The sequence below is a fragment of the Lipotes vexillifer genome, unplaced genomic scaffold (assembly GCF_000442215.2).
Source record: "Lipotes vexillifer unplaced genomic scaffold, Lipotes_vexillifer_v1.1 scaffold612, whole genome shotgun sequence".
Taxonomy (NCBI): Eukaryota; Metazoa; Chordata; class Mammalia; order Artiodactyla; family Lipotidae; genus Lipotes; species Lipotes vexillifer.
Genome location: NW_006784340.1, coordinates 61033 through 88656, shown reverse-complemented (window position 1 = coordinate 88656; position 27624 = coordinate 61033).

Below are 27624 nucleotides of genomic sequence, written 5' to 3'. Positions count from 1 at the left end.
TCAGCAGGCAGGATGTTTACTAAGGAGTGTCCTAGGGATCTGTGGAAGAAAGAGAAAAGGAATAGGAGTGAGCAGAGGGAGAAGTTGACTTGTGACACATCCTCAGCAGAGCCCACAGGGAGGTCTGAAGCTATGAGAGCCCTAAGTTTCCATGAAATGGTCCAGCTTTTTTAACTCCCACTCAATCAGATTTGGACATGGGCCACCCAAAGAAGGGACATGTCTTGGAGGAGGCACCTCTCACAACCATTGCTGGAAAAGAAGAGCTCCTTCTTGACTCTGGATTTGTTGGGCTTGGTCTGCTGGTAGCCACATTTCCTGGCACATGGAGAGGGCCTGACTATCCTAACGTAAAATACAAGTGACACTCAGAGAGAAAGCTCTGCAGTCAACAGGTTACTGCTTGCAATCCCTGAGGCTTGATTTCTTCAGTTTTTCCTTCAATTCTTTGAGATAGTCCAGTATCTTTTCCAGATATACAAGTGAAGAAAACCCCCCTTCCACTGAAGCTAGTATAAGTTGAGTTTTTATTACCTGACTCATACACTATGTCTGGTTAAGTCAGTTACCAAACCTAAGCAAATAAAACACACACATACACACACACACACACACACACACAACTGTAGGCCAATAGTAAGTATGAATATTGAATCAATCATACTAAGAAATATCATGAAAAAAGCATTAAAACTGTATATGAAAAGACTAATCTACTATAACCAAATAGGGTCCACCCCAGGAATGCTAAGATGGTTTAATATTAGAAAAAAATGTGTCAACATAACCTACAGGATGACTTTAATATTCAAATAAGAAAGTATATATGGTCATCTTAATAGAAGGGTATAGTAGGCTGAATAATGATCCCCCCAAAAATGTCTGTGTCCTAATCTCTGGAAACTATGAGCACATACTTTATGTGGTAAAAGGGACTTTGCAGGTGTGATTAAGTTCAGAATCTTGAGATGAGGAGATTACCCTAAATGATTCAGGTGGGCTCAATGTAAACACAAAGCCCTTATAAGAGGGACGTGGTGGAGTTAGACTTAGGCCATGTGACAACGGAAGCAGATACTGGAGTGATGTCCTTTGAAGAAGAGGAAGGGGCCACAAACCGAGGAATGCAAGTGGCCTCCAGAAGTTGGAAAAGACTAGGAGATGTATTCTCCACTGGAGCCTCCAGAAGAAGCAGGCCCTGACAACCCCTTGACTCTAGCACAGAAATAATTAATAAATAAATAATAAATAAATAAATAAATTGTCTTAAGCCGCCAAATTTGTGGTAATTTATCACAGCAGCAACAAGAAACTAATATAAAGTGGAAAAGACAATAAAGTTTCATATTCAATGTTGATTTTTTTTAAAAATCTTAGAAAGGACACTGTTTTAGCATGACAAAAGTCAACAATCTACTTCAAGTTGTAACTTATAACAGTGTCACCATTATTTTTTAAACATTGTTTTGGGGGTTTTATGAAATACAGTAAGAAATGAAAGAATTTCAATATATCAATTGAAAAGGAGAAATGTGACTCTTCCTAGATAATATAAGAGAGTGAACTATGAAAACATTAGAACTACTGGTCACTAACTCTCATCTATATTTCAGAAATCTAAACAGCTCTGAAGTCAGACTTCTTTGCATAAGTTTGATATCCACACTCATTTTTCGGTAAAATCTGAGTTCAGTGAACATCAGGCTCTTTATAGTCTTTATTTATTTTTTTTAAGTAAGAATATCAGTTTATCAGCACATTGATTATGGGATGCTGCCTTAAACCTTGCTGTGGATATTATACAACATGTGCTATAGGTGCGATATTACCTTTCCAAAAATCTAAAGTTTGGAATTTCAAAATACATCTGTCTCCCAGGTTTTGTTATGGATTGAGGACCTATAATAAGCAGTTTGGTACCATGACAAGGAATAGGTAAATAAATATATGAAATCATTAACATTAAAAGATTCAGATAGACATGATATTAAAAATATTCCACTTACATAAATTATAAAATACCTAAATTACATATAATCTCTCAGCAAGAAATGTGTGGGGCTCCACTGAAATAAACTACAAAATGAGAGAAATAAAAGAAAACGTATAAGTAGAAAGACATACTGTGTTTCTATGTAAGTAGGCTGGATATTTTAAAAATCCACATTTTCTCTCAAAATAATGGGTAGATATAATGCCATTTTAAACGAAATTGCAGTAGAATTTAATTTAGAACTTGATTTAAAAAAAAAATCTCTGCAACCACTCTTTCTTGCCTGCATACTACTCACAGAAATTTACAGAAACCCCACAGAAATGTTTTTTCTTACATAGGGCAATTCCCAGCTGGGCACATTTTAATCTCTGCAAAGGGAAATGGGTATAGTTCGAGTTTGATATGCCCTATTTAGGGGATTTAAGACTCTGGGATTGGGAATCACTATTCTCAAATTCAGTTGATGTAATAAACATGTGTAAATTCACTTTTCAAAAACTTTTGCAGTAGTAAAGATGGCCACATTGTTAAAAAAAACTATAAAATTACAACAATTAAGTCAATGTGATATTAATTTAAAAATACCTTGATCAATAAAATAGAACAAATTATCCAGAACTAAATCAGAGAATAAATGAAAATATAATGTATAATAAAGTAGGCATTGCAAAACAATAGGCAATGAAAATATTCAACAATTCTAGGTTATTAGGGAAAAAAAAAACTTGGTAAGACTTTTTGCTCACACCATACACATGAATTAAAATATAAAAAGAAACAAATGAATACGTTGAAAATTGTTGGGTGGGGTAAACAAAATATTTTTTAAATCTCTGGTTGAGGGCTTCCCTGGTGGTGCAGTGGTTGAGAGTCCGCCTGCCGATGCAGGGGACACAGGTTCGTGCCCCAGTCTGGGAGGATCCCACGTGCTGCGGAGCGGCTGGGCCCGTGGGCCATGGCCGCTGAGCCTGCGCGGCTGGATCCTGTGCTCCGCAATGAGAGAGGCCACAGCAGTGAGAGGCCCGCATACCGCCAAAAAAAAAAAAAAAAAAAAAAATCTCTGGTTGAGGAAAAGTTTTCCAAGTGAAAAATAACAAAGGATTAAACTTTTTTGGGTCAAAAGAATTGAAAGGTAAAAGCAAGATTCAAACAAACAAAGAACCCCAAAATATACATGACAAATATTTCAGAAAAAAAGCCAATCCCTTCAAGGTGTGCAATTCATACAAATCATTAAAATTCACTAAGATCCCAAGAGAAAAATAATTAGAAAAGACCTCACAATTCACACATGAGAGAATTCAAACTATTTTTTTAAATGCTACACTAGAATGATTGGGATAAAATTCACTTATTCCTTTCTTCCCTACAAAACCTTCATTGTTTCAATGAATAAATATTTAAGAAGGCAACAGGAAGAAAGTAATTAACTAAAACAAGAGCTTAAGCAATATGTGTACAACATGTGTTGGGAATTCTGAAGAATGCAAAAGTTACATAAAATAAGAAATTAAATTAAATCGAACAATGAACACGAAGTAAACAAATGGCATTCTTATTCCACAAATATGAGGTCATTTGGGCTGGGAGTATTACAATAGAAAGAGCTAGATGGTAGGATGCCAATGACACTAAGAGGTAAACATTTTTTTTGCCACAAAATCTTCAGCCTCTTTCAATTAATGCCAAGAAAGAACTTTACAAACTCTTAAAAAGAGTCTTTATACTCTACTTTGGAGGCAGTCTTATGTAGTAGAAAGCCTAGAGGTCAGAGAACTGGGATTTAGTTATTGTTTTTTAATTTATTTATTTTAATTAATTTATTTTTGGCTGCACTCGGTCTTCATAGCTGCACGGTCTTTCTCCAGCTGCAGCAAATGGGGGCTACTCTTCGTTACAGTGCGCAGTCTTCTCATTGTGGTGGCTTCTCTTGTTGCAGAGCATGTGCTCTAGGCATGCAGGCTTCAGTAGTTGTGGCACACAGGCTCAGGAGATGTGGCTCTAGAGTGCAGGCTCAGTAGTTGTGGCGCACAGACTTAGTTGCTCCGTGGCATGTGGGATCTTCCCGGACCAGGGCTCAAACCCATGTCCCCTGCATTGGCAGGCAAATTCTTAACCACTGTGCCACCAGGGAAGCCCGGGATTTAGTTATGCTTTTAAGACTAACCAGCAGGGTGTCAATGGACAAGTCACTTAAAAGCTCTAGATATCATTTGGTCTTATCTGCTATTTGGTAACAATAATCCTTTGTAGGCCTTCAGCTCCTGGAGGCTTGGTGTTAATGTCCTCTTGTGATCTCTCCACTTCTAAAATCTACATGATCTTAAAGACCATCTAATCCAGAGACAAGGGAGGTAAGGAGGTTATAAAGAAGATCATTCAACACAGTTTCCCAGTATCCCAAGAAGAAAGGAAGAACTCTTAGGAAGAAAGTCAGAGAGAAATAAATGAGTTTCTAGATTGAAGAGCTCATTAAGTAAAAAAAAAAAAAAGAGCTCATTAAGTGCCCAGCAGGAAGAAGGAAGATAGACCCACACTTAGGCATATCATCACAACATTTCACAATATGAGGCATAAGACCTCACAGGAGACCCTACAGGCTTCCAGAATGAAAAAAGTTAAAAAGTTAGTATATACAAAAATTAGAAGCCAGAGTAGGTTTGGGATATTTAAGAGCAACACTAGAAGCTAGAAGGTGTTGGAGCAACGCCTTCAAAATTCTTAAGGAAAATGATTTCCAACCCAGAAAGCAATATTTAGCCAAACCATTAATCAAATATGAAGTAAAATTAGACATTTTCAGATGTAAGTTCTCAAAAATTTTACCTCTTATTTCTCTTTTCTTATAAAGCAACTGGAAAATATGCTCCACCAAAATAAGAGAGTAAACCAAGAAAGAGAAAGGCATGGGACACAGGAAACAGGGTTCAGCTCAGAAGAGAAGGGAGACACCAGTTTTTAGCCAGACTGGAGTTGAGAACAGCAAGTCCACATTGAAGCACGTCAGAAGGTTCTTCTATTTCCACATTTCTACAGGAATGATAATGTGATAAGTACCTAATATCTTAAGAGGAGATTTAGATGATTAATAAAGTAGAATGGAATTTGATTGGTGTTTTTTATTTTTAATCAAACAACAAAAATTGAAATTAACACTATTACTAACAGTAGGAAAAAAAAAGTTGTACAGGGAAATAAAAGTATAGTACACCCCATTCTCAGCTGTGAAGAGAATTGACAGTCATGTCAACAGTGACTATGATGTAACCAACAGTATAAAGAGATAAGAAGTGTTCATGAATGGGTAGAAGTGGAAGGGGTGAAAGAGAACTCAATCTTTTTCTTCCATAGAAAAAGTCAGTAGAGAATGTTTACAGCTAAAACATCAGGATGCACAGATATAAGTGTGTTACTTAGAGATATGGAGTTTAAATGTCAAATACAAACAAACTCAGCTCCGTCTGACTTCAAAGTCTGTTCTTTTTACCACCACACACATGAGGTCCCAATCACAGAGTGTGAGGGCCACTGTGCCTCTCTGGGTGATGGCAATAAGTAATACAACATTAAAATAGTCAAAGATGAACAATTGGGTGCAATCAATGGTACAATGGGTGCACTGACATAAGAAAGAAGGGGAAAATATTTATTGAGAGCTCCTGACAGATTTGGTTTTCTCACTTAATCCTGTTTGTCTGGAAAAACAGATACTTGTCTCTCAGAACATCTTAGCCTGAAGAATAGAGTAGAAAGATATTAACCAATTCCTGGTTTATTTATTTCAAAGTAACATTTGTTCAAGATGCCCACCACTAAAGCTAATACATAAATGTTATCATAAACATCTATAGGGAATGTACAGTTTTATTGGGTCTCTGTAGATTCCAGAAGTGTTAGAGGTCGTGTTCATGTCAATTCTTTCTAAATACTACTTTATTTATAAATTAAAATTTTGATTTGTACATTCTCATTTTCAGTTTATTCGACTGGCTAAATTATAGGAGGAGGGTTGGTTAATTTGAAACATAGTATAAGAAAAAATATGTAAATGCAATAGTGTACAAGCCATAAAAGAAAAGGAACATTTGGTTAGTTCAAAATATTCCAGCTTTTGGATCCAACTTAGGGATATAATACATAGAGTTATAAGCTTAACAGAAAATAGAATCCTTAATTATATTTAATCTAACCCTCAAATATTAGCATGTTTTTTGATCACTGGGTTTTAATGCCAATCTAGTTTTCGTATTCTTTAAAGCAACACTTCTAAGCTGAGTTAATCATAAGAAACAAAGTACCAGTCAAACTGAAAATCATAAAACACTTAAAGGGTGTGGATTTTCCCAACAATTTTAATGGGGGCTGTTTAAAAATCTAGTTTCAATCTTTTCACTGCATTTCAATCTTGCTTTGAAGCCCACATTACTCCAACTAGTTCCTGTCACTACATGAGTATCATAAAACATAAAATATAAGTGGCAAAAATTACAAAATCGGGCTTCCATCTTCTTGATATCCAGTGGCAGAAAATGAAATATACTTCAACAATACAAAGACATGGACGAATGGATATATACACACGTCAACTGTTTCAAGACAAATTTCAAAGTGAAAACAGAAAATTTGGTAAAGAGGTCCACACGAACCAGGACCTTAAAAAGTACTGTTAATTGATGCTAGACACACACAAACCTAGAAAACTAAGTTGCATTATTTTTGAAAATTAATGTGTTTGTGACTAGAAAGACTTTAAAAATCTTCATCAAACCCCTCAGTCTTGAGATGAGGAAACTGGCACCTAGAGGTTCCCAAGGTTGCCTACTAAAGACATTGACTTTCAAGTCAACACATACGTAGTCTAGTGTTCTGTTGGTTTGATTGTTTGTTCTTTCATTCAAAAATATTTTTTGAACACCTACCACAGGTCTGACACTGGAATATAGCAGTGAAAATAAAAATCTCTGCATCAAGAAGCTAATAGTCTGGTGGGGAAGACAGAAAACCAACCGAGGACCATAACATTTAGCCAGAGAAAAAAAGATGAAGGAGGGTAAGAAGTAGAAAGTGAAGGGGAATCGTGGGGAGAAATGAACCTGGAGATGCTGCTAGGGGCTGGGTCATGTAGAACCAGGGACCAGGTCATGTAAGACTTGGTGGGACTTTATATACTGAGTATAATGGGGAACTTGGAGAGAATTTTGATCATGCACATGACATGACCAGTTCCATTACACTGTGTTGCCTCTGTTGTGTATTTATTTATAGCACTGAATGTTTGGTGTACTTAATGCTATGGCTACATTGTCCTTTATTTTATTTCAAAAACTTATGTCTACCTTTTATTTTTAAAGACATGGCAAGCCACATAGAGAGATCCCCTGGCTTCTATGATGCTGAGGCTTTGCAAGCAGATCAGGCAAATTTGCTGGGGTTGAGGGTCAGATGTTCTATTTCTCTGTCTGCAGATCTAGGTTTCTTCCTCATGATTTCTCTGCCCCACTGATCTAAGTCCTGTCTCCTTTCATCCAACATTTCTAGTGATATTTAGTCATTTTTGACTTTTCCCAGAACAGTTCGAAATCCACTGCACTTTAAAGATGCGATGACAGTGATGTTGTAAAAACAAGACTTAAAGACGACAGTAAAACTATAGCTTAGCTCTGTATGGAGCACACTTCTAGGACTTTGTGGAATGGTCCTGATTTTGCCTTTATGTCCCTAAAAGATACTTATAACTCACTGGATTACTTCTATTTCTGAATAGTTGAGAACAGTACTTATTTCATATTGTGTGACCAAATCACCTGAAATTTTCTCAGAAGAGTCTTCAGTTGATCTCATATAACTACATAGTCACCTTGGAAATCTGTATCAGTCTGTTTCCACCTTTTCGTATCTTGAAGAAAGAGGATATGTCATGAAAAGTGCAATTGTCAGGCTATGGGTCAGGATATTTGCTTCTTTAACTTTAAGTCTGTAAATTTTTATCAACCTTGGAAATAGATACTCATCTTCAGTCTTTGGGCACTTAACAAGTTATATTACCTGAAGACCATTTTTCATGAATATTACTCTAATAGAAATTTTCAAAGAGAGGAACGACTGATAAGGTGGGGAGGGGAAGTGAGAGGGGGAGGGAGAGAGAGAGAGAGGGAGGGGAAGTGGGAAGGGGGAGAGAGAAGAAAGGAAAAGAAGAAAACACTATTCTTCCCAAATTTCCTAAAAAATATTTAGATTTACTTAGAGGCTCAATACATCATAATTAGCTTATTTTTATTCAATAAGCACTCCAAAGCTACAACTTTGTTGTGCTTTTCATTTCAGTCCAGCACCTGTCTTGCACTTTGTCTCTAAGCATATTTTGTATCTTGGGATTTGCTCATCTTTTTATGGTTCCAATCTGTACCAATAAAGTCCATGTGTTATGTTACAAAGATATTTACTCAGCAGGATATGAAACAATTTAACCAGACTTTAAAAATCCAGAACAAAAAAAATATATTTATTCAGAATAATCTTGACAGAGATCAGAGATGCCTCTCTAATTTAAATCCAGCTATAGATTTAGAGTCAACCTTAATGACAAAAATGCTTGTCAAATATTCTTTCACATAAGATAGACTCTTATTCATATATAAATGTGTCTAGTGAATAGCAGAATCACAAAGGGACCAAGGAAAGGGTCACTAGCATTAACCTTTACTTGACCTGTGAGCTTGAGTAAATTAACTCTTTAAGCCTCTGTTTTTCCACCTGTAAGTGGAAAGGAAATATCACACATAAAGCATTTAGCACCGTATCTGACACATAGTAATCTCTCCTCAGTGTGAGCTATTTGTTGTCATTAAGGTGGCCCACGAGTCCTTACCCCCAACCTCCCATCTAGAGGCAGCTGTCCTGATGCACAAGGAGGTCATCACCTGTCAGGAGACCACAGCAACTGAGGCGGAAAGTACCTCTGAGGTCCTTGAGTTCAACCTCCCACACCTCATAGGTCTGGAGACTGAGACCCAAGTCTGAGTCTAGGGCTTGGAGCACATAGTCAACTGTGGTTAGAGATTAGAGCATAGGTGTCCAGGCTGCCACATCCATTACTATTTCCTGTAATTCAAGCTGAATCAAATCCCCTCTTATAAGGTGTTATATGCACCTGAGTGATGCTTTACACGAACACATGGAGGATAAGCAATATGCTACTAAACAATCCATGAGTCACTGAAGAAATCAAAGGGTAAATATAAAAATACATGGAAACAGAAGAAAATGGAAACATGATCTAAAATCTATGGGACCCCAGTCCCTTGGTGTGGGAGCTCGTCTTGCCATGCTCTGGACGGTACCCCTGGAACATCCAGGTCGTCCCTCAGGTGCCTGAGGCTAAGCAGTGGCATCATATCCTGTTCCCAGCAAGCCCCTCAGATCCCCACTGAGGTGGTGCATCCAGTGAGCAGCTTTCTCGGGGGTCAAGATGTCGTGTGGCTGACAGGGTCTTGCTGCTCTGACTGGGTGCCAGGCCTGAGCCTGTGAGGTGGGAGAGCCAAGTTCAGGACACTGAACGACCAGAGACATCCTGGCCCCATATAATATCAATCAGTGAAAGCTCTCCCAGAGATCATCTCAATGTTAAGACCTAGCTCCACTCAACGAACAGCAACCTCCAGTGCTGGACACCCCATGCCAAACAACTAGAAAGACTGGAACACAGCTCCACTCATTAGTAGAGAGGCGGCCTAAAATCGTACTAGGTTCATACACCCCAAAACATCACCAGATTTTGTCCTGCCCATCAGAAAGACAATACCCAGCCTCATCCACAGAACAAAGGCACCAGTCCCCTCAACCAGGAAGCCTACACAGCCCACAGATCCAACCTTACCCACTTGGAGCAGACCCCAAAAACAATGGGAACTACTAACCTGCAGCCTGGAAAAAGGAGACCCCAAACACAATTAGTTAAGGAAAATGAGAAGACTGAGAAATATGCAGCATATGAAGAACAAGGTAAAAACCGAACAGACCAAACAAATGAAGAGGAAATAGGCAGTCTACCTGAAAAAGAATTCAGAGAAATGAGAGTAGAGATGATCCAAAATCTTGGAAATAGAAGAGAGAAAATACAAGAAACGTTTTACAAGGACTTAGAAGAAATAAAAAGCAAACAAACAATGATGAACAATACGATAAATGAAATAAAAAATACCTAGAAGTAATCAATAGCAGAATAACTGAGGCAGAAGAATGGATAAGTGACCTGGAAGATAAAAGAGTTGAAATAACTACTGCAAAGCAGAATAAAGAACAAAGAATGAAAACAGCCGAGGACATTTTCAGAGATTTCTGGGACAACATCAAATGCACCAACATTCGAATTATAGGGGTCCCAGAAGAAAAAGAGAAAAAGAAAGGGACTGAGAAAATATTTGAAGAGATTATAGTTGAAAACTTCCCTAATATGGGAAAGGAAATAGTTAAGTCCAGGAAGTACAGATAGTCCCATAGAGGATAAATCCAAGAAGAAACATGCCAAGATACATATTAATCAAACTATCAAAAATTAAATACAAGGAAAACATATTAAAAGCAACAAGGGAAAAACAACAAATAACATAAAAGGGAATGCCCATAAGGTTAACAGCTGTTCTTTCAGCAGAAACTCTGCAAGCCAGAAGGGAGTGGCAGGACATATTTAAAGTGATGAAAGGGAAAAACCTATAACCAAGATTAATCTACCCAGCAAGGATCTCATTCAGATTTGACAGAGAAATTAAAACCTTTACAGACAAGCAACAGTTAAGGGAATTCAGCACCACCAAACCAGCTTTACAACAAATGTTAAAGGAACTTCTCTAGGCAGGAAACACAAGAGAAGGAAAAGACCTACAATGACAAACCCAAAACAATTAAGAAAATGGTAATAGGAACATACATATCGATAATTACCTTAAATGTAAATGGATTAAATGCTCCAACCAAAAGATATAGACTGGCTGAATGGATACAAAAACAAGACCCATATATATGCTGTCTGCAAGAGACCCACTTCGGACCTAGGGACACATACGAACTGAAAGTGAGGGGATAGAATAAGATACTCCATGCAAATGGAAAGCAAAAGAAAGCTGGAGTAGCAATTCTCATATCAGACAAAATAGACTTTAAAATAAAGACTATTATAAGAGACAAAGAAAGACACTACCTATGATCAAATGATCAATCCAAGAAGAGGATATAACAACTGGAAATATTTATGAACCCAACAGAGGAGCACCTCAATACATAAGGCAAATGCTAACACCCATGAAAAGGGAAATCGACAGTGACACAATCATAGTAGGTCACTTTTAACACCCCACTTTCACCAATGGACAGATCATCCAAAATGAAAATAAATAAGGAAATGCAAGCTTTAAATGACACATTAAACAAGATAGACTTAATTGATATTTATAGGACATTCCATCTAAAAACAAAAGAATACACTTTCTTCTCAAGAGCTCACGGAACATTCTCCAGGATAGATCATATCTTGGGTCACAAATCAAGCCTTGGTAAATTTAAGAACACTGATATCATATCAAGTACCTTTTCTGACCACAACGCTATGAGACTAGGTGTCAATTACAGGAAAAAAATCTGTAAAAAATACAAGTACGTGGAGGCTAAACAATACACTATTTAATAACCAAGATATCACTGAAGATATCAGAAAGGAAATCAAAAATACCTACAAACAAATGACAGTGAAAACACAATGGCCCCAAACCTATGGAATACAGAAAAAGCAGTTCTCAAAGGGAAGTTTATAGCAATACAACCCTACCTCAAGAAACAAGAAACATCTCGAATAAACAACCTAACCTTACACCTAAAGCAATTCGAGAAAGAAGAACAAAAAAACCCCAAAGTTAGCACATAGAAAAATATCTTAAAGATCAGATCAGAAATAAATAAAAAAGAAATGAAGGAAACAATAGCAAAGATTAATAAAACTAAAAGCTGGTTCCTTGAGAAGATAAACAAAATTGATAAACCATTAGCCAGACTCATCAAGAAAAAAAGGGAGAAGACTTAAATCAACAGAAAAAGGAGAAGTAACAACAGACACTGCAGAAATACAAACGATCATGAGAGATTACTACAAGCAAATATATGCCAACAAAATGGACAACCTGGAAGAAATTGACAAATTCTGAGAAAAGCACAACCTTCTGTGACTGGTCCTGGAAAAAAAAGAAAATATAAAGAGACCAATCACAAGCACTGAAATTGAAACTGGGATTAAAAATCTTCCAACAAACAAAAGCTCAGGATCAAATGGGTTCACAGGCGAATTCTATCAAACATTTAGAGAAGAGCTAACACTGATTCTTCTCAAACTCTTCCAATATATAGCAGAGGGAGGAGCACTCCCAAACTCATTCTATAGGCCACCAACACCCTGATACCAAAATCAGACAAAGATGTCATTAAAAATGATTACAGGGCTTCCCTGGTGGCGCAGTGGTTGAGAGTCCGCCTGCCGATGCAGGGGACACGGGTTCGTGCCCAGGTCCAGGAAGATCCCACATGCCATGGAGCGGCTGGGCCCGTGAGCCATGGCCGCTGAGCCTGTGCATCAGGAGCCTGTGCTCCGCAACGGGAGAGGCCACAACAGTGAGAGGCCCGCGTACCGCAAAAAAAATAATAAAAATAATGATTACAGACCAATATCACAGATGTATACAAATGCAAAAATCCTCAACAAAATACTAGCAAAGAGAATCCACAGCATATTAAACAGATCATACACAATGATCAAGTAGGGTTTCTCCCAGGAATACAAGGATTCTTCATATACGCAAATCAATCAATGTGATACACCATATTAACAAATTGCAGGATAAAAACCATATGATCATCTCAATAGATGCAGAAAAAGCTTTCGACAAAATTCAACACATAGTTATTATAAAAACTCTCCAGAAAGTAGGCATAGAGGGAACTTACCTCAACATAATAAAGGCCATATATAACAAACCCACAGCCAACTTCGTTCTCAATGGTGAAAATCTGAAAGCATTTCCACTAAGATCAGGAACAAGACAAGGTTGCCCACTCTCACTACTATTATTCAACACCATTTTGGAAGTTTTAGCCACGTAAATCAGAGATGAAAAGGAAATAAAAGGAATCCAAATTGGAAAAGAGGAAAAACTGTCCCTGCTTGAAGATGACAGGGTACTATACATAGAGAATCCTAAAGATGTCACCAGAAAACTACTAGAGCTAGTCAATGAATTTGGTAAAGAAGCAGGATACAAAATTAATACACAGAAATCTCTTGCATTTCTATACACTAATGATGAAAAATATGAAAGAGAAATTAAGGACACAGTCCCATTTACCACTGCAACAAAAAGAATAAAATACCAGGAATAAACCTACCTAAGTAGACAAAAGACCTGTATACAGAAAGCTATAAGACACTGATGAAAGAAATTAAAGATGATACAAAAAGATGGAGAGATATACCATGTTCATGGATTGGAAAAATCAACATTGTGCAAAGGACTATACTTCCCAAAGAAATCTACAGATTCAATGCAATCCCTATCAAATGACCAATGACATTTTTCACAGAACTAAGACAAAAAATTCCACAATTTGTATGGAAACACAAAAGACCCCAAATAGCCAAACCAATCTTGAGAAAGAAAAACGGAGCTGGAGGAATCAGACTCCCTGAATTCAGACTATACTACAAAGCTACAGTAATCAAGACAGTATAGTACTGGCACAAAAATGGAAAGATAGATCAATGGAACAGGAGAGAAAGCCCAGAGATAAACCCACGCACATATGTTCACCTTATTTTTGATAAAGGAGGCAAGAATATACAATGGAGAAAAGACAGCCTCTTCGATAAGTGGTGCTGGGAAAACTGGACAGCTACATGTAAAAGAATGAAATTAAAACACTCCCTAACAGTGTGCACAAAAATAAACTCAAAATGGATTAAAGACCTAAATGTAAAGCCAGACACTATGAGACTCTTAGAGGAAAACATAGGCAGAACACTCTATGACATAAAGCACAGCAAGATCCTTTTTGATCCACCTACTAGAGAAATGGAAATAAAAACAAAAATAAACAAATGGGACCCAATGAAACTTCAAAGCTTTTGCACAGCAAAGGAAACCATAAACAAGACAAAAAGACAGCCCTCAGAAAGGGAGAAAATATTTGCAAACAAAGCAACTGACAAAGGATTAATCTCCAAAATATACAAGCAGCTCATGCAGCTCAATATTAAAAAAATAAACAACCCAATCCAAAAATCGGCAGAAGGCCTAAATAGACATTTCTCCAAAGAAGATAAACAGATTGCTAACAAACACATGAAAGGATGCTCAACATAACTAATCATTAAAAAATGCAAATCAAAACTACAATGAGGTATCACCGCACACTGGTCAGAATGGCCATCATCAAAAAATCTGCAAATAATAAAACCTGGAGAGATGTGTAGAAAAGGGAACCCTCTTGCACTGTTAGTGGGAATGTAAATTGATGCAGCCACTATGGAGAACAGTATGGATGTTCCCTGAAAAACTAAAAATAGAAATACTATATGACCCAGTAATCCCACTACTGTGCATATACCCTGAGAAAACCATAATTCAAAAAGAGTCATGTACCATAATGTTCATTGCAGCACTGTTTACAATATCCAGGACATGGAGGCAACCTAAGTGTCCATCGACAGATAAATGGATAAAGACAATGTGGCACATATATACAATGGACTATTACTCAGCAATAAAAAGAAATAAAATTGAGTTATTTGTAGTGAGGTGGATGGACCTAGAGTCTGTCTTACAGAGTGAATTAAGTCAGAAAGAGAAAAACTAATACTGCATGCTAACACATATATATGGAATCTAAAAAGAAAAAAGAAAACTTGTTCTGAAGAACCTAGGGGCAGGCAGGACAGGAATAAAGATGCAGACGTAGAGAATGGATTTGAGGACATGAGGAGTGGGAAGGGTAAGCTTGGACGAAGTGAGAGAGTGGCATGGACATATATACAGTACCAAATGTAAAATAGATGGCTAGTGGGAAGCAGCCACATAGCACAGGGAGATCTGCTCGGTGCTTTGTGACCACCTAGAGGGATGGGATAGGGAGGATGGGAGGGAGACGCAAGAGGGAGGGGATATGGGGATATATGTATATGTATAGCTGATTCACTTTGTTATACAGCAGAAACTAACACAAAATGTAAAGCAATTATACTCCAATAAGGATGTTTAAATAAATGTGGAAAAAATAAAAAGAATTAACACCAATTCCATACAATCTTTTCCAGAAAGTTGAAAAGACGGAAACATTTCCCAGTTTACTGTATGAAGCTAATTCTACCCATATACTAAAACCAGAAAAAGACAGAAAAAGGAAAAGATGGTCTTAATAATTAGCAAATAATATTCAACAGTAAATGAAAAGAATTATACACCATTAACAAGGGTAACTCATTCCAGGGATCAAAAGCTGTTTGAATATTTGAAAATCAATCAATGTAATCCACTATATTAATAGGCTAATCCAGTACAGGCTAATTTCTGCATTGATTGATAAGTGTATCAATACATATTCGTGATTTTTTTAGAAAAACTTAAAAAAATTTTTAAAAAAATAGAGAGGAACTTTCTCAATAAGGAGCATCTAAAAAACTCTACAGCTAACATTAAACTTAGTGAAGAAATGTTTTTCACCTAACATCAGGAACAAGGCTAGAACGCCTGGTCTCACCACACGTATTCAGCAAAGTGCTAGAAGTTCTAACTGGTACAATAAGGCAATAAAGAGGCATTAAATTATATAGAAATAAAAGATAGAGATCTGAAAGGAAGAAATATAACCACCCCTATTTGTGGATGACATACTTGCCTATATAGGAAGTTCCAAAGACTCTACCAAAAAATCCTAGAACTATTAAGTGAGTTTACCAAGGTCATAGGATATAAGATAAACATACAAAAATCAACTGTATTTCTAAATACTAGCGATAAACACATGGACATTGAAATTAAAAGTACTACTTAAAATTGCTCAAAAAATGAAATACTTAGGTGTAGGTCTAACAAAACATGTACAGAACTTGTATGTTGTAAACTGTACAACACTAATGAAAGAAATTTTTAAAGATTTGAATGAATAGAAAGATATACTGTGTTCATGATCGGAAAAGTCAACATGCCAAAGATAGTAATTCTCCTCAAACTAAAACTCCTATCAATATCTTTGAAAGATTTTTTATAGATATATACAAGTTTACTCTAAAAGTTATATGAAAAAGGAAGCAAACTAGAATAGCTAAATACAATTTTGAAAATGAAGAATAAAGTGGGAGGAAGGAATTTCAAGACTTATTCTATTCAAGTCTATAGTAATCAAGACTGTGTGGTTCTGGTGGAAGAATAGACACATAGATCAGGAAAAAGAGGAAGGAAACCAGAAATAAACTCACACAAACATGCCCAAATGACTTTTGAACAAGATGTAAACACAACTAATTGGAGGAAGGATGGTCTTTCCAGCAACTGTTGTCAGAGAAATTGGACATTCTCAGCCATAGATAGATAGATAGATAGATAGATAGATAGATAGATAGACAGATTGATAGAAAATAGATAAATAAATAAGCAAATTCATTAAAAAAATTAAAAAATAAAAAGAACTTCATCATACCAGAGGGCAGACAGCAGAAGCAAGAAGAACTACAGTCCCGCAGCCTGCAGAACGAAAACCACAATCACAGAAAGTTAGAGAAAATGAAAAGACAGGGGATTATGTCACAGATAAAGGAAGAAGATAAAACCCCAGCAAAACAACTAAATGAAGTGGAGATAGTCAAACCTTCCAGAAAAAGAATTCAGAATAATGATAGTGAAGATGATCCAGGATCTCAGAAAACGAATGGAGGCAAAGATTCAAAAGGTGCAAGAAATGTTTATCAAAGGTCTAGAAGAACTAAAGAACAAACCAACAGAGATGAACAATACAATAACTGAAATGAAAAACACCCTAGAAAGAATCAATAGCAGAATAACTGAGGCAGAAGAACAGATAAGTGACCTGGAAGACAGAATGGTGGAATTCACTGCTGTGGAACAGAATAAAGAAAAAAGAATGTAAAGAAATGAAGACAATCTAAGATACTTCTTAGATTGGGACAACATTAAATGCACCAACATTTGCATTATGGGGGGTCCCAGAAGGAGAAGAAAAAAAGAAAGTACCCAGGAAAATAATTGAAGAGATTATAATTGAAAACTTCCTTAACATGGGAAAGGAAACAGTCAACCAAGTCCAGAAAGCACAGAGAGTCCCAGGCAGGATAAACCCAAGGAGGAACACAGTGAGACACATAGTAATCAAATTGACAAAAATTAATGACAAAGAAAAAATATTAAAAGCAACAAGGGAAAATGACAAATAACATACAAAGAATTCCCATAAGGTTATCAGTTGATTTCTCAGCAGAAATTCTGCAAGCCAGTAGGGAGTGGCATGATATATTTAAAGTGATGAATGGGAAGAACCTACAACCAAGAATACTCTACACAGCAAGGCTCTCATTCAGATTTGACAGAGAAATCAGAAGATTTACAGACAAGCAGAAGCTAAGAGAATTCAGCACCACCAGACCAGCTTTACATCAAATGCTAAAGGAACTCCTCTAGGGGGGAAAGAGACTAGCAACTTAAAAAAAAAAAAGTGTACATATATAGACTGTTATATTAAAAACCTCATGGGAACAGCAAACCCCAAAACTACAATAGATACACACACACAAAAAGAAAAGCAACACAAATACAACACTAAAGATGGTCATCAAACCACAAGAGAACAGAACAAAAGAGGAAGGGAAGGAAAAAAACCTACAAAAACAAACTCAAAACAATTAAGAAAATGACAATAGGAATACACAAATCGATAATTACCTTAAATGTAAATGGATTAAACGTGTCAACCAAAAGACATAGACTAGCTCTGTGTATACAAAAACAAGACCTGTATACATGCTGTCTGCAAGAGACCCACCTCAGACCTAGGGACACATACAGACTGAAAGTGAGAGGATGGAAGAAGGTATTCCATGAAAATGGAAATCAAAAGAAAGCTGAAGTAGCAACACTCATATCAGACAAAATAGACTTCATAATAAAGACTATTATAAGAGACAAATAAGGACACTACATAATGATCAATGGATCAATCCAAGAAGAAGATATAACAATTGTAAATATATATGCACCCAACATAGGAGCACCTCAATATATAAGGCAAATTCTAACAGGCTTAAAAAAGGAAGTCAACAATAATGCAATAATAGTGGGGGACTTTAGCACCTCACTCTCATCAATGGACAGATCATCCAGACAGAAAATCAATAAGGAAACACAGGCTATAAATGGCACATTAGAGCACATGGACCTAATTGATATTTATAGAGCATTACATCCAAAAGAAGAATACACATTCTTCTCAAGTGCACACAAAACATTCTCCAGGATTGACCACATGCTGAGCCACAGGGTAAGCCTTAGTAAATTTAAGAAAATTGAACTCATATCAACATCTTTTCTGATCACAGTGCTATGAGATTAGAAATAAATTACAAGGAAAACTATGAAAAACACAAACACGTGGAGGCTAAACAATATGCTACTAAACAACCAATGGATCACTGAAAATATCAAAGAGGAAATCAAAAAATACCTAGATACAAATGAAAATGAAAGCCCAACAATCCAAAACCTATGGGATGCAGCAAAAGCAGTTCTAGGAGGGAAGTTTATAGCAATACAATCTTACCTCAAGAAACACGAAAAAATCTCAAATAAACAACCTAACCTTACACCTAAAACAACTAGAGAAAGAAAAACAAACAAAACCTAAAGTGAGTAGAAGAAATCATAAAGATCAGAGCAGAAATAGTGAAATAGAGACAAAGGGAACAATAGCAAAGATTAATGAAACTAAAGCTGGTTTTTTGAAAAGATAAACAAAACTGATAAACTTTTAACCAGACTCATCAAGAAAAAAAGGAGAGGACTCAAATCAATAAAATTAGAAAACAAAAAGGAGAAGTTACAACTAACACCACAGAAATACAAAAGATCATAAGAGACTACTACAAGAAACTAAATGGACAACCTGGAAGAAATGGACAAATTCTTAGAAAATTACAACCTTCCAAAACTGAACCAGGAAGAAATAGAAAATATTAACAGTCCAATCACAAGCACTGAAATTGAAACTGTGATTTAAAAACTCCAAACAAGCAGAAGTCTAGGACCTGATGGCTTCACAGGTGAATTCTATCAAACATTTAGAGATGAGCTAACACCTATCCTTCTCAAACTCTTTCAAAATTGCAGAGGAAGGAAAACTCCCAAACTCACTCTATGAGGCCACCATCACCCTGATACCAAAACCAGATAAAGGTACCACAAGAAAAGAAAGTTATAGGCCAATATTACTTAGGAACATAGATGTAAATATCCGCAACAAAATACTTGCAAACAGAATCCAAGAGTACATTAAAAGGATCATACACCATGATCAAGTGGGATTTATCCCAGGGATGCAAGGATTTTTCAATATCTGCATATCAATCAGTGTGATACACCACATCAATAAATTGAAGAATAAAACTATATGATCATCTCAATAGATGAAGAAAAAGCTTTTTTTTTTTTTTTTTTTTTTTTCTTGCGTTATGCGGGCCTCTCACTGTTGTGGCCTCTCCCATTTGCGGAGCACAGGCTCCGGACGCGCAGGCCCAGCGGCCACGGCTCACGGGCCCAGCCGCTCCGCGGCATGTGGGATCCTCCCGAAACGGGGCACGAACCCGCGTCTCCTGCATCGGCAGGCGGACTCTCAAGCACTGCGCCACCAGGGAAGCCCGAAGAAAAAGCTTTTGATGAAATTCAGCACCCATTTATGATAAAAAACTCTCCAGAAAGTGGGCATAGAGGAAACCTACCTCAACATAATAAAGGCCATATATGACAAACCTACAGCTAACATCATATTCAATGGTGAAAAGCTGAAACATTTCCTCGAAGATCAAGAACAAGACAAGGATGTCCACTCTTACCACTTTCAACATAGTTTTGGAAGTCCTAGCTATGGCAATCAGAGAAGAAAAAGAAATAAAAGGAATCCAAATTGGAAAAGAAGAAGTATAAAACTGTCACTGTTTGCAGATGACATGATACTATACATAGCAGATCCTAAAGATGCTACCAGAAAAATACTAGAGTTAATCAATGAATTTGGTAAATTTGCAGGTTACAAAATTAATACACAGAAATCTGTTGCATTTCTATACAGTAACAATGAAAGATCAGAAAGAGAAATTCAAGAAACAATTCCATTTACCATCGTATCAAAAAGAATAAACCTACCTAAGGAGACAAAAGACCTGTACTCCAAAAACTGTAGGATGCTGATGAAAGAAATCAAAGAAGACACAAACAGATGGGAAGATATACCATGTTCATGGATAGGAAAAATTAATATTGTAAAAATGACTATACTACCAAAGGCAATCTGCAGAATCAATGTAATCCCTATCAAGTTACCAATGGCATTTTTCATAGAACTAGAACAAAAAATCTTAAAATTTGTATGGAGACACAAAAGATCCCAAATAGCAAAAGGAATCTTGAGAAAGGAAAACAGAGCTGGAGGAATCAGGCTCCTTGACTTCAGACTATACTACAAAGCTATAGTCATCAAAATAGTATGGAACTGGCACAAAAATAGAAATATAGACCAATGGAACAGGAGAGAAAGCCCAGAAATAAGCCCATGAACCCTATGGTCAATTTATCTATGACAAAGGAGGCAAGACTACACAATGGTGGAAAGACAGTCTCTTCAACAAATGGTCCTGGGAAAACTGGACAGCGACATGTAAAAAAATGAAATTAGATTATTCTTTAACACCAATCACAAAAATAAGCACAAAATGGATTAAAGACGTAAATATGAGACCAGACACTATAAAACTCCTAGAGGACAACATAGGCAGAACACTCTCTGACATAAATCACAGCAATATCTTTTTTTTTTTTTTTTTTGCAGTATGCGGGCCTCTCACTGTTGTGGCCTCTTCTGTTGTGGAGCACAGGCTCTGGATGCGCAGGCTCAGCGGCCATGGCTCACGGGCCCAGTCGCTCCGCGGCATGAGGGATATTCCCGACCGGGGCACGAACCCATGTCCCCTGCATTGGCAAGCAGACTCTCAACCACTGCACCACCAGGGAAGCCCCACGATACCTTTTTTGATCTGTCTCCCAGAATAATGGGAATAAAAACAAAAATAAACAATGGGACCTAATTAAACTCAAAAGCTTTTGCACAGCAAAGGAAACCATAAACAAAATGAAAAGACAACCCACAGATTGGGAGAAAATATTTGCAAATGATGTGACCAACAAGGGATTAGTCTCCAAAATTTACAAACAGCACATGAGGCTTCATATCATCAAAACAAACAACCCAATCAAAAATTGGGCAGAAGACCTAAATAGACATTTCTCCAAAGAAGACATACAGATGGCCAAGAGGCACATGAAAAACTGTTCAACGTCTCTAATTATTAGAGAAATGCAAATCAAAACTACAGTGATATATCACCTCACACCAGTCAAATGGCTATCATCAAAAAATCCACAAACAATAAATGATGGAGAGGGCCTGGAGAGAAGGGACCCCTGCTACACCGTTGGTGGGAATGTAAATTGGTACAGTCACTATGGAGAACAGTATGGAGGTTCCTTAAAAAATCTAAAATTAGAAATACCATATGACCCTGCAATCCCTCTCCTGGGTACATATCTGAAGAAAAACATGGTCTGAAAGGATACATGCACCCCAATGTTCATTGCAACACTGTTTACGATAGCCAAGACATGGAAGCAACCTAAATATCTATCGACAGAGGAATGGATAAAGATGATGTGGTACATATATACAATGGAATATTAGCCATTAAGAAGAATGAAATAATGCCATTTGTGACAACATGGGTGGACCTAGAGATTGTCATACTGAGTGAAGTGAGTCAGACAGAGAAAGAGAACTATCATATGATATCCCTTATATGTGGAATCTAAAAAGAAATGATACAAATGAATTTATTTACAAAACAGAAACAAACTCACAGACTTAGAGAAGGAACTTATGGTTACCAGTGGGGAAGCATGGGGGGAATGGATAATTAGGGAGTTTGGGATCGACATGTACACACTGCTATATTTAGAATGGATAACCAACAAGGACCTACCGTATGTAGCACAGGGAACTCTGCTCAATGTTATGTGGCAGCCTGGATGAGAGGGGAGTTTGGGGAAGAGTGGCTACATGTATATGTATGGCTGAATCCCTTTGCTGTGCACCTGAATCTATCACAACATTGTTAATTGGCTATACTCCAATATAAAATAAAAAGTTTAAAAAGATGAATAAATAGATATATTATTGGGAAAAAAAAGAACTTCATCCTAAACCTCACACCTTATACAAAAATTAATTCAAAGTGGGTAGTTGATGTAAATATAAAACTATAAAAAAGAAATAGGAGAAAATCTTCAAGATTTAGGGCTAAGCAAAGAGTATCTAGATGACACCAAAAAAGCGTGTGTCATAAATGAAAAAATACATTGTACTTCATCAAAATTTAAAACATACATTTGGGGAAAATCTACACTTTAGAGATCATATCTAATCATGTAATCCTGTAATCCCTACAGTTAACTAACTAGCTCTATGCAAATAAGTAAATGCCAAATAAGTATTTATTGAAAGACTATATGAATATGGGCAAAGTACTTCTTTTTTTTTTTTCAGTACGCGGGCCTCTCACTGTTGTGGCCTCTCCCTTTGTGGAGCACAGTCTCTGGACGCGCAGGCTCAGTGGCCATGGCTCACGGGCCCAGCCGCTCCGCGGCATGTGGGATCTTCCCGGACCGGGGCACAAACCTGTGTCCCCTGCAACGGCAGGCGGACTCTCAAACACTGTGCCACCAGGGAAGCCCACAAAGTACTTTTTTAAACTTAATCTGCTGTATGTGATCTGATTCAATTCAGTGTTCATTGAATATCTACTGCTGGGAAGCCCTGTGTTAGGTCCTGAAGCACTGGATCTCAGATAAGGAAATGAGGGAGTGAGCAGAGTACAGGGTGGGGAAAACCAACACAAATCTTGCCTTTCAAATAATAAAGATAGCCCTCTTGGGCTTCCCTGGTGGCGTAGCAGTTGAGAGTCCACCTGCCGATGCAGGGGACACGGGTTTGTGCCCCGGTCCAGGAAGATCCCACATGCCACGGAGCAGCTGGGCCCGTGAGCCATGGCCGCTGAGCCTGCGCGTCCAGAGCCTGTGCTCCACAAAGGGAGAGGCCACAACAGTGAGAGGTCCGCATACCACAAAAAAAAAAAAAAAAGATAGCCCTCTGGAAATTAAACCAGAGCAATTTCTCTAGAGCCAAGCATTCTAAAACTTCAGCGTTTTGGGGTGGGTAAGCTTATCTCAGTCATCTCCACTAGGCTTTGGTTCTATAAACCAAGTATAAACCTTTAAATCAGGATTGACAGGTGTTTAGCATGCGTGTTACTTCTTCCCCTACCATGTTGGAGACAGACATCACTAATCAATCTCAGCGCCATACAGCTCTGTGCCTAGATGTGGCCTTGGAATCCATCTTAACGCAGTGCTCTAGGCAGTGTTCACCAGTCCATCAGAATCAATCTTAGAAAAAATAAAATCACCATCTCGGTCTGAGAGTTACCCTGTATAAGCCACTCCTCTGCCAAATGTGTGGGTGAATGGCTCGGTACCGTGCTTCTGAGAGCTCCAGGGTTTAGTAGGAAGAGGAGGCTGCAAGTAGAAGGCTTCAACTGGGTCATCGTCCTTCAGAGGACTGGCTCTCACACGGTATTTTTCCTAGTCCTCAATAGACACGTCAGCATATCCCTACCTGCTGGCTCTGGCAGAGAGAAAGGGAGAGACAGGGACGGAGGGCTGCCACGGAGTCCAGGTGCCCTTAATGCTGTCCAGCGTGGCCCCCGCAGGGCCGCTCTGCTTGCCGGCAGATATCCTTTTGAGCGTTCAATTAAAAGGGACATTTGCTGACGTCCGTAGGTGGTGCGCGTGGTCCTGGCTGCATCAACATGCTGGCTTCCAGCATCGATGTTTATAAGATTTGGGAGATATTTTGTGTTTGTTTAAATGCAAACATGAATGTTTACAGGACCTGGGCGATTTTGTGTTTATTTAAAGCCTCAGAAATAACAGGACCACTTTGTTTTACAACCTAGATAATATTTTGCAGAAGTTTTGCTGCAATGGTCACAGGTGTTTTAGCATTAAAACTGGAGGTTCAGAACCAAGAACAAAGAATAACCTTCACAAATCTCCCAGCAAAAAGGATGCAAAGTGACACTGAGAAGAGGAATTCATTTTTTTACTCCTTGAATAGTGTTCTGAGAAAGCTTAGTGGTAAGGGAGATCCAGCTGGATTTCAGTGTCCTCATCCATAAAATAAGGCTAATGATATGGACTCAGAAGAGTGTTGAAACAGTGAACATAATGAGTAAATTCTTTCATGACCTTGGAGTGGAGGAAGGCCTTCTGTAAGTACTCAAAATCCAGAGGCCATTAAAAATTAATACACTCAAAAGCGTTTAAAAAATAAGCAAATCGGGCTTCCCTGGTGGCGCAGTGGTTGAGAGTCCGCCTGCCGATGCAGGGGATACGGGTTCGTGCCCCGGTCTGGGAAGATCCCACATGCCGTGGAGCGGCTGGGCCCGTGAGCCATGGCCGCTGAGCCTGCTCGTCCGGAGCCTGTGCTCCACAATGGGAGAGGCCACAACAGTGAGAGGCCCACATACCGCAAAAAAAAAAAAAAAAAAAAAAAAAAAAAAAAAATAAGCAAATCAAATCCTAAGAAAAACTGGAAACAGTATCTATGTCTGATATCACAAGAACTCATCTCTGTAACATATAAAGAGCTCCTAGAAAGTGAGAAGAAAATGGCCAAGAGGTTTATGAATAGACTGCTTATAGAAAAAAAAGAGAAATACAAACAGCTCTCATATATATATATAGGCATATATATATAGACATATATATGAAAGAAAAGAGGCTCAATTTTACTCATATAAGAGACCAAGTGAAAATACAGTAAAATAACATTTCTCACCTATCAGATTGGCAAAAATCCAAAAGTCTAACAATACTCTGCTGGCAAGGTGGTGGGGAAACAGGTACTCTCATACATTGCTGGTGGGGGTGCAAAATGGTACGACCCCTGCAGAGGACAATTTGGCAACTGTCATCAAAATTACAAATGCATTTACCCTTTGACCCAGAAATCCCACTTCTGGGAATTTATCCTACAGATATACTTCAAATATATGAAGCAATGAATATACATTATATGCAGAATTAATTACTAGCCAAAGATTAGAAACAATCCAACAGTCCATCCACAGGGAACTGATGATATTACACCAGCGGGTATGTGTACCACGGAATATTATGCAGTTGTAAAATGAAGAATGAGGCTGCTCTCTATGTAGTGACGTGGAAAGGTCTCAATGAAAAAAGTCAGGAGCAGATACTGCACATAAGTGGGTAAGAAAGGTAAAGAGTTGGGGAGAAAATATATTTACATTTGTTTTTCTTTTCAAAATTTCTATGTCTGTTTTAACATCATCTGCATTATATTTTTCTTTTTACCTTTTGACCACCTTCCTTCATTTGGACCAATATTTCTATTTCCTTTAATTTTCAAAAATAAAGATTTGTAGCACCCAGAAGAAACAGGAGTCCTAACAGGTAACAAAGCTGGAAATATAATGGGTGGGAACAATGGCAGAAGCAATACTTTTTGACATTTCCCTTTTTATATTGTTTTGACCTTTTACCATGTGAACTTGTTAACTTTTTAAACATAAAAATTTAGGGAAAAAAAAAGGAATTGAGTTAATGAGCATAAAACACTTAGCCAGTGTTCCAGATCCATTTAGGTATAAATGTTAGTGGTTTATATAATTTAAAAAGTACTCTTGTGGTTTTTGAATTTGCCCCTACAGAGTTCTAAGGCTGTTTCTCATCATGTGGTCTTCACACCACTGGCATCAGAATGATCTGGGGCATATATTAAAAATGAATTTTCCTGGGCCCAACCCAATGCTTGCCTGCATGATCGGAACATCTAGGGATGATGCCTAGGAATAGGGATTTTTTAAATTTTCCAGGTGATTCTTATGAACCTTGAAAGTTGAGCATGACTATTATCTACCCCAGGTGGGGACGGTGTGAAGCCAGCAAGTGTGTAGGGACCCACTGAAACTGTGATTTTCAATGGCAAATATAGGCTGCCAAGTTCAAATCATATCTCTTGAGCTCCCAGCATGCACATACCACTGCCTATGGCATCATCCCTTAACTGCGTGGTCGGGACCCCCAGTGTAACATATCCAACTTTGAGCTTGGGTGGACTGCACTGTGAATGGTCTCCTGCACCCCCTGTTCTCTTACACCCTCCCCATCTCAGTAAAGGATGCCATAACCCACTCTGCTGTTTAAGCTAAACATTTGGGCATCATCTCTGATTCTTACCTTGGTCCTCTTCCCATACCTAGTCCGTCAGCAAGCCCCAGCCTCAGCAAGGGACTTGCTGGTCGGACCTTGCTGGTCCCGACCAGCAAACTGGTGGGACCAGTTTGCACTCCCACCAGCAATGTATTGCCTGTTTCTCTACTGCTTTGCCAACAGAAATTGAAATTGGGTGTCTTTTCAAATCTATAAGAGCTGTTTGTATTTCTTTCTTTCTTTCTTTCTTTTCCATAAGCAATCTACTCATGAAGTTTCCATTGCTGGTTTTTTCCCTCTCACTCTGTAAGGGCTTTTTATATGTTTTCAGTGTCTTCCCGTTGCACTCCGGATAAACACTGTTTTCCTCGCCGTGGCCTGCCAAGGTCTGGGTGGCCTGCCCCTTCCTCCCTGTCCTATTCATCCCCTGCTGCTCTTTCTTGCCCTCCGTGTCCACGCACACAGCCCTCCTTTCTTCCTTTGAATAGGCCTCCCTCACCCTGCCTCAGGGCCTTTGCTTGTCGGGTCTCTGCCTGGAATGTTCTTTCTCCAGAATCTCCCAGGCTTATCCCTTTGTGTAGCTGAGGACTCAGCTCAAATCCCACCTCCTGGGAGAGACCCTCCCTGACCACAACAACCCAAAGTAGCCCACAGCCCACCCCATCCCCCGGTGGTCCCTCTGCCACCTTTGTTTACATCTAGAAAAGCACGAGAATATTGAGGGAGGAAAGGGCTTCATCAAGATAGAAAAGGGACAGAAAAGGGAACTTGGGGACAAGCTTTGCCTATTCCACAGCCTTCATTTGGAGCCTTGTCTCCACTCCTGGGGCCTGGGCCCTTTGCTAGAAAAGCAAGTCAGGGATTCATAGGACAGGGAGGTAGTGGAATTCACATCTTTTCTGGGCATGAATACAGACTCGAGTGGGCCAGACCTAGCACAAAGGGGCTCATCTGTGTGTGATCTGTTGCTCT